The 8936-nt window shown below is 41.1% G+C and overlaps 1 long non-coding RNA gene across 1 annotated transcript in view; it reads left to right on the top strand.

Moving 5' to 3' along the window:
• Positions 1–4477: 4477 nt before the first annotated feature.
• LOC108300677 overlaps positions 4478–8936 on the top strand; it is a 48675-nt gene continuing 44216 nt past the window's right edge. Inside the window, exon 1 of the long non-coding RNA XR_005199235.1 lies at positions 4478–4823. This is a non-coding gene — a long non-coding RNA (uncharacterized LOC108300677). The remainder of the gene's footprint in view (positions 4824–8936) is intronic.

The raw sequence follows: 8936 nt of genomic DNA, 5'->3' as shown, positions 1-8936 counted from the left end.
TCTCTCTGACATTCCCAGGCCAGGATGACACTTCCTATAGACTGACTGCTCTGATTCTTTGTGGCGTCTGACATGTTTTTTCTGTTAAAAACATAAAATCTAGGAATGATTCTTTGGATATTCTGTTGTTTTCCTTCGCAGCACCCTATAATCCTTTGCAGGAGTTTTACACTTGGCTGTGTTTCTCCCCTTCACTCGTTACTCTGTGACCCCTGGGAGGATCAGCCTAGTCATTCCAGTTGCATTCTGATGCTTACCATGGTTTTTGGCCAAGAGTAGTTACCGAGCAAATGATTGCTAGCTGACTAACAGTAATCCAGATTACTGTGGAACTTCATTTCTGTATCTCTCCTGTATCTTGAACATATAGGAGGTGTCTAGTCAACACTTAATCGATTCAGATGTTTCTCATGAACTAAAAATCTTTTGTAGCCAAGAAGGTGCCCTTTGCTGCTGTCCCCTGAGAAGTGAGCTAGTCAGGAAATGGAGACACCAAGTCTTATGATGGGTCTAGCTTTCTTTCTGCTTCTTTCTACTCAAAATATCTTTCCATGCCTGGCCTCCTTCTTCCTCCTCAGTGTTTACCCTTATTCCTGCCTCTCATCATCCCTTGATACCCCAAGATGGTCTTGGAAACCTCCCAGATATCTTAGACCTCCCATGTAAGTTCTTCCTTCACGCCTTCCTGCCTTTAATTTTTCTCCCTTTTTCTTCATCCCTGGACTCTTTTTTCTCCTCTCTGTGAGCTCAGTGTTCCCATCGCTCAATCAGAGGTCAATTCTCAAATGTTCTGTTTATCTTATCTGATGCCCTCATCAGCTTTGCACCCCTTTTTGCAACTCTCTCAGGGATAACGTCATGAAAGCAACTCCAAACACATTGCACATACCAGCCCTGCCAATAGCCCCATCATATTTTTTCCTTCCTTTTTAGCAATCTGCACCCTTTCTATTTCCCCTGCCCCTATTCTTATACCTTCCTAGCCTGCAAGGTAAGGTTCACACATAGATGCAAAAGATTGCAGAATAGGCAACAATGTCCCTATACTTTTTACTGGTACTGTGTGTCACAAGTATGTCTCCTCAAACTGAAGATAGGACTTTTAAAATTTACTGTAATTCTGACTTTAAGAAATCCTAATGAGCTTTGGGTTCTGTCTTGTATTCTGGTACTATACTAAAGGTGTCTTTTCCCTCGCGTCCATGTCTTGCTGATTGTATTTTCTATGTGTGTGTTTTGCTTATTCTTGAGCCCCATCAGAATGGTCTCCAATCAAATTGACTTCAGAGGTTGAGTTCAAATAGAGATCAAACAACCACTCAATCAGGGAAGATATGGATGGAATTCAGACATCGGGGGAGGTATTTGATAAAATGGCTTCTAAACATCTCTTTTAAAACCTGCGATTCTCCTTAAACTGATCATCAGAGTGTAGGAGTTTTGCCTTTTCTTTTGTGTTTTCCACTATACTAAAGGCCATTTACCCCATGGAGGAGGAGCTTGACTCTTGGGCTTACCTGTGATAGTAAAAGAAATAGTGCTGTTCAAGGGAAAGAGAGGAAAAGGCTGTAAGCATACTTTGGATTTATCTGATCACCTAACGTGTCAGACCACGAGATCCCTCAGCAGGAGTTAAAATGCTCTGTGTGAGGATGTCACATGCTTCTTTTGTTTAGTCTCTCCTTTTGGATCCCAGGTTGTTCATAGACTCAAATAGTCCAAGAGCTAGAAGGATCCCCAAAGGTTATTTCAGTGCAGGCAGCCTCCATGCCTGGCCCTCCATTTGACCAAAGAGTGTCCAGTGACAGAGCTGTCACAGCCTTCTCCAGACACAAAGTGACTTTTCCAAATTTGGACCAAGCTACAAGAATATTTTTCTTATAGTGGATCAAAAATATTTCCCTTTGACGTGTCTGTTAGTTCCATTCTATTTCCTGAAGCTGAGAAGAGCAAATCCCTCTCTTTTCTAACTGCGAGCTCTTTAAATATTTGAAGGCAGCAATTACAGAGTTATATCTTTATCTGCCTAAATATTTCCAGTTCTTCGAATTCCTCATGACATGGTTTCAAGTTGCTTCTATATCTTGGTTGTCCTATTGTCTGGGTCTTACATTTTTCCTGGTGTGGGGTGCAGAGCAGAATGGAATGCTCTGGCCAATCCAAAAGGGGAACAAGACTCTCCTTCCGTCACCACTCATTTTCCTGTTTCTCCACGCATGACCCCCGTCCCTCACATGCTCCAGACCCTCTGATACTTCCTCCTGTAGATGTAATTCTGGATTTTGATCCCATCTTTCACAGCGGGCCTGTCACTAAAGGTTCTCAGTTTTAGATCTATTTGCATGAAAGGGAATCTTTTTGTTTTTGCAGCTTTTCTTGAATTCTCTAAATTCTTGTTGCTTTTTTTTTTTTTCTTGGCTTGAGTTTATAACAGGGTTGAATTATCTCAAGGGCAGTTTAACCCTTTCATATTCAGCCCAGGGCCCAACATAGGTCTGATAAATCTTTATTGAGTTCATGGTTCGTAGCAAGATCATCAATTGACATACCTTTTTCTGTTTTGTCATCGTCATCATCATCATCATTATTTAAGTGGCACACAGTTCCTTTTGCTTAAAGTTATGGCTGTCTTTTGTCTTTATTCCTACAGTGCCAATGTTAGTTATGAAGAAAGAGCCCATAAAGTAGCTGCAACAGAATCAGAGGGTCGTGCAACCCAGTTTCATTTCCAGTGCACTAGCAAGTGGAGCTAAGATCAGAACCCAGGTTTCCTGACCTCCTCCTGCCCCGGATGTCTAGACTATGTCCTGTCTCTGAAGAAACGTGGGAGTGACACTCACTGATCATCCTCAGTACAGGGCAATGAGCCACACCATTAAGAAGCATTGATTGGTTCCCCCCGCTGTGAGAACAGTATAATGGGTATGATACAGAGAGACCCAGATGGAGTCTGCAGGAGAAAACTGGGCATTATGTCAAACGTGGAGGAAACACCCACAGGCCTGGTGGGATGGTCTCTGTTGACCAGGGCAGGCAGGGGAATCCAAACAAGGAAATCTTCTAGAATGACAACTGTGCTCCAGCACTGAACTGTAGGTTAGCATGTGGTTTGTGACATATTATTTCATTTTGCCACCATACCAGTTGTGAGATCTTAATTGTGAAACTAACTTAACTCCATCTTGTGGATAAAGAAACTGAGGCGAGAGCTGTGAATTGAGCACAAAATAAGTAGTAGAGATAGGTGTCAAGTCTAGATCTGTGGAAGCCTGGAGCTGGTTTTGCCACGTCACATTGTCTCATCGACTCTTCCAGCAGTTCTGGCAAGGGAGCTCTTGATTTCAGCAAAACAAATTTCAGACCATTTTCCACTGGCCTCTATTAAACTCCACGACCTTTCTGATGTTGGTGGCAGCTCTGTACTGGAACATACGTGAAGATGGAACTTGGATTAAAATAATAAAGCTTTGGTTGGGCACGGTGGCTCACACCTGTTAATCCCAGCACTTTGGGAGGCTGAGGCAGGCAGAGCATGAGGTCAGAAATTCAAGACCAGCGTGGCCAACATAGTGAAACCCTGTCTCTACTAAAGATACAAAAAATTAGCTGGGCATGGTGGTGGGTGCCTATAATTCTGGCTACTTGGGAGGCTGAGGCAGGAGAATCTCTTGAACCCAGGAGGCAGAGGTTGCAGGGAGCCAAGATGGCGCCACTGCACTTCAGCCCAGGTGACAGTGCGAGACTGCGTCTCAAATAATAATAACAACAACAATAAAGCTTCATTTATTAAAAACCGTAGCTACTTTGTGAGCTGTTTCACCGTAAGAAGCCATAGATGCTACAGGAATAAAGACAAAAAAAACAACAATAATAACTGTAAGCAAAAGAAGCTGTGTGACACTGAAACGAGGAGAAGAAGGATGATAATGACACCTGCCAGGGTGGGTTAGTGCAAATGAGTGTGTTCCTCTGGAAAAAGATACTATGTGGACATACAGTCTATTTTCACTAAGGTGGGGAGCAGAATGTGTCCTGGGCTTTAGAGGCACTGAAAGGCCAAGTTTCCACAGTGGCAGGAGAATCCAGGAGACTGGACCATCATGTCTTTAACTCAGAGAGTGGAGACCACGCCTTGTCTCCCAGAACCACCTTGTGTGAACATCTGACTTTATGATACATTGTGATACACAAGTTCCCACGCAGAGTGTAAGCCATGCAGGATTATTGCTCATACCACACTCACCTGGACTCAGAGACCTCCAGGCACTGAGGACTCCATCTCCCCAAAGTGTTTTCCTGATAAATTACAGAGCACCTCAACCCTGCAACTCACACAGAGGCTGTTCTTCATGGCTGGAGACGGACCCATGCCCTCTGGGGCATATCCCTGAGTGTGAACACTCTTTTCTCGCCCTCCTCCCACCCAGGCACCGTCCCAACTGGGCACTGCCTTGCCATGCTCCACATCTCCCACAAGGGGGAGCCCCCGGAGGGCAGCTGGGGCTGCGGAATTTTGGAAGCGCAGAAGTTTTCTCCTCCTGTCCTGTAACTGGTTTTCACTCACTCAACTGAGAGATTTCTTTGTTGCAATGATGGGGTCTAAGATGACACTTCTGGAGGCTGCAGGCGAGAAGCACAGCTGATATCATCTTTTATTGTGCGTTGTTATTTGCCTAGCATTGTAAATTAAGGAGGAAAAGTAACAAAGAGCTTGAAGACACGCACAGCTCACAGGCCCTGGGTGGAGGCTGGCAGCATCGGACAGACAGAACCAAGACATCTGAGGGGCAACCAGGAGGTGCGTGTGGCTGCAGAGCACACAGGTAGGTACCTGCAAGAGGACAGCCGTGACGGGGGGAGGAGCGGATGGAACAGTCACAGAAGGTGGTCAGCAGAGATTAAAGGGGAAAGGCAGTGCAGAGGTGTTGGGAGATGGAGGGAGAGAGGAGGGAGGCGTCACAAAGGAGTGCAAAAGAAAAAAAATGCAAAAGACTGACCACGGAGTGGGAGACGGAGAGTTTGGAAAGTGAATCAGAGACATAAGAGGGTTTGAAGTTGGTTCCAACTCGGCCACCCCAGAAACTTCACAAGGCATGAGAGGATGGGAGATTGACACTGAAGGCTCAGTTGCACAAGAAAATTCAGAGTGAGTAGGTGTGCCAGAAAGTCAATCAAATCATTTGGTTTGTGTGTCATATAGCCACACCTACTCCGGACTTTGACACACACTAGAAGGAATTCTGGTCTGAGGGTGTTTTCAGGTCTTCTCCACTTGGAACTCATGTTTCACACTTTCCCTTTCTTCCTTCGGGTCTTCCAGAGTCGCTCCAGATAATGGATTAGGAGTCAGAAATTCCACATTCTAGTCCAGGCTTTTCCACTTATTGGCGAGACAGGCTTAAAAAAGGAAATATCTGCACTTCCTTTTCCTTTGTCTATTAAAGGAAGATAATAATATATTACTTATGAGCCCTACAGGGTTTTTCTGAGGGTTGAATAAGTAAAATAGTGTGAACAAATGCTCTTAATAGATTACAATTGCTAGTTAAATAAAAGATGGCATGAATAATATTAATTATTTAATATATTCTTCCTATTCTCAGCAGGGGGTTTGCCTACTGAGCTTCACACACACACATATATATGTATACACATATATATGTGAAGAATAAGATAATGTGTAACATATATTTTATAAAGATATATTAGCCTTAATCTACTATCTGCGCAGGAATTTAAATATATGACTCTATTTCCACAGCACATGTTAGAGTAACCTCTTTGGCAGACAAATAGGAATCTTTGTGTTCTTACCTTTTTAGCCACCCTCAGATGTTATTTTCCCTGACCTTGGCTACATTTTTGTATTTCTCAAACATGCAAATAATGATTGATGGTGTCTGCTTGGCTACCTGGATGAGTGATTTGTCTGTGTCCTGGACACTGCTGCAAGAACAGATGTCGCACTGTGTCTCAGGCACATGATCAGACTAAATACGCCTGGAAGAAGCAAATAAGAGACTCTGTTAATCAGTTAATCATCCCACTGCTGTATTCCCTGCCTGAAGTGTGTGTGTGTGTGTGTGTGTGTGTGTGTGTGTGTGTGTGTGTGTTTTCTGAGTCATTTATTACTTAACACATTGAACCATCTTGGATGGAAAATTGGGTTCTGCACACGGGGTTAGGTTGCTTGAGTCTGCCTGTGAAGACTGCAGCTGGCTTTGATGCCTGTAGATGCACTCACCCTTCCCTCGGGTTCCAGAGGCAACGTGGTGTATGGGGAAGGCAATGTAGATGGTGGGAAAATCACTTGACTTCTCTTGCTCATCTGTCAAATGAGTCTGTTACCATCCTTTCTTCGTGCATCCAAAGGTAGATGTCAGGAGCACATGAGATTATACTGTGCACACCAACAGTTCGTAACTCTCCAAGTGCAGTATAATTATAAGGTTTTATTGCCATTATTCTGCTGCATGTTTCTTACATGATTTACCCATACTTCACAATTTAAAATATTTTACTTATTTAAATTATTTGAAAAGCTGCCTTTCCAGAGCTGTTAATGTATTCTCTTACTTTTTTCATCTCCACCAATCAGCTGATAAATCAAATATTTATAGAGATGCTAAATTTGCCATATACCTACTCATTGCCCAAAAGTTAGTATCCTATCTAAATCACACAATAGTTGCACAATGTATACATAGGCTGTTTGTATTTTTCTAACCATACCAAATATGTATATATACATCCCTTTTTTCAAGCATGTGCCTATTCCCCTTTTATTAAAAATATATGCAAATATGTATTTGAGCAAGAAACATATACCTACATCCACAAACACAGCATCTTCACTTAGATAGCAGAGTTAATGAGGAAGAGGAACAAGTGCATCACTCTATCAGCATTGCAGCTATTTTAGAGTCCAGAAATGACCACAGTACACAATTCATGTGGTTAAAAAAATCATGGATCAATTTCTGCCCTGTTCCTAGTAATGAATATCAATATCTTGCCTCTTTTAGACTGTCAGCAGCTTAAGATATTTTTAAATGAGTTTTTAAAAATAAATTTGTGAAGTCAATTATTTTGAATCTCATCTGAAGCAATTAAAAAACATCCTGACATTTAAGGTGATATTTTTTCCCAAGTAAAATAATTATAAATAATACTAATTATGAGGAAATCATTCAGTTACTCTCGGTCTGGTTCAACCTTTAGGTTAATAAACCAATCCATTAAAATTCATCTTGCTCAAAGGACCAATTTGTTAAAAAATGTAGCGACCTTTCACCAGAAGTATGATTGATACTTTCTTTAACAATAATCAGAGATGTCTTTCCCAGAAGGGAGTATGGTCAAGTGATAGGGATAGAAAACTAGGGTTCTTGTATGCCTCTCTTGGTAATACTTCTCAGACAGGTGCAGAATGATATTGATGATGATGAAGATGGTGGTGATAATGTACAAAATTACAACTCTAATTTTAAAGAGAGTACCTTAAAAAGATGTTTGAAAGCCTCAGGACAGCTGATCACAAAACCCGGCTATATTACTCTTCATGCTAAAACCAGAATTTAGATATTTCCCTCTGCTTCTAGTGTTTCATTCTCACCAAAGGTGTAGGACAGAGATTTGCAAATGTGTCCCATGGGCCAAATCTCATCCACTACATGTTATAAAGTTAGTTTTATTGGAACAAAGCCCATCTATTATTAGATATTGTCTTTGGATGCTTTTCTACTACAGAGGCAGAATGGAGTTGTTACAACAGAGACCACATGGTCCACAAATCTTAAAATGCTACTATCATTCTTTTACAAAAAAAACTTGCCAACTCTTATGTTAGGTAAAAAAAAAAAAAAAAAAAACTCAAGATTGAATTTATATCAGTAGCTAATATTTGAACAGCACTTTAGAGTTTATAAAGTCTGATCATATTATGTCATAACAGGTATTATCTTCATTTAAGTGATGAAGAAATTGCCGACATTTGCATAGTCGTTCAGCCATAAAGTGGTGTAGAAAGGATTTGACCTCTAAAGATGGAAGAATGCTGTCCCAATGGTAGTTTTCAAGAAGCAGGAAAGGAGCTGGCTCTCAAACTGTAGTAATGGCTACCTGTCTCTTTTATCCACCTGGATGTGACCATTGCCCAAAGACAGTGGAGAAAGCAAAACTCTTAACGTTCTTTTCTCTCATTATCTGACCCTGGCTGGGGCGATTTTTGCCCTGTCTGCCTCTACATCCTTATTCATATAACCAGAGTTATACTAATAAACAGAAAGGAGAGCAAAGCGGTTTGCAGTCAAAGCTAAACTTTGTTGCATCAACTCTCGCTTATCCATACTGAAAGGAACGTATCATGCTGAAATTGGCACTGTGGCATGAACATTCCAAAACAGCAGATAACAGAAAAGTCTTTGTATTTGGAATATCTTTTTAAAAAGTTTGCATTTTGAAACAGTAAATCCTTTCTTAGTTATGTTTCTTTTTTATTCAAGTTAATATCAAAATTATATTTTCCCCTCTGAGCTTAGAACATCTATTAGCAAAATAGGCCTTAAAGTTCTAGATATCAGGAGGAAGGAAGCCTGGAATGAAAACTGTGCCTTTAAGACTCATAGATATAAAACAACAATTGTTTGCTGGGACCAAAGCTTTTCTTAATCTCCTGTTTTCTTGGAAAAGGGTGAGGGATAAAATGAAACAAATAAGAATAAGAAATTTTTACATTGAATCTTTCCTGAAGATTCCAAGCCAAAGTTAAAGATTTAAACAATTGAGCTAATTCAATGTTTCATTCAACCAATCTTTATTTTGAGTGTCCACTGTGCAGGCACTGCTAGGAGTCAGAGTATCACAGTGACTAAGAAAATTGATCAGAGAAACAAACATGCGTACGTGTTGTTAGAATAAACAATGGGATGGGAGTA

Source organism: Cebus imitator, unplaced genomic scaffold, assembly GCF_001604975.1.
Source record: "Cebus imitator isolate Cc_AM_T3 unplaced genomic scaffold, Cebus_imitator-1.0 Scaffold28, whole genome shotgun sequence".
NCBI classification, from domain to species: domain Eukaryota; kingdom Metazoa; phylum Chordata; class Mammalia; order Primates; family Cebidae; genus Cebus; species Cebus imitator.
This window is presented reverse-complemented; position numbering and strand designations above follow the sequence as displayed.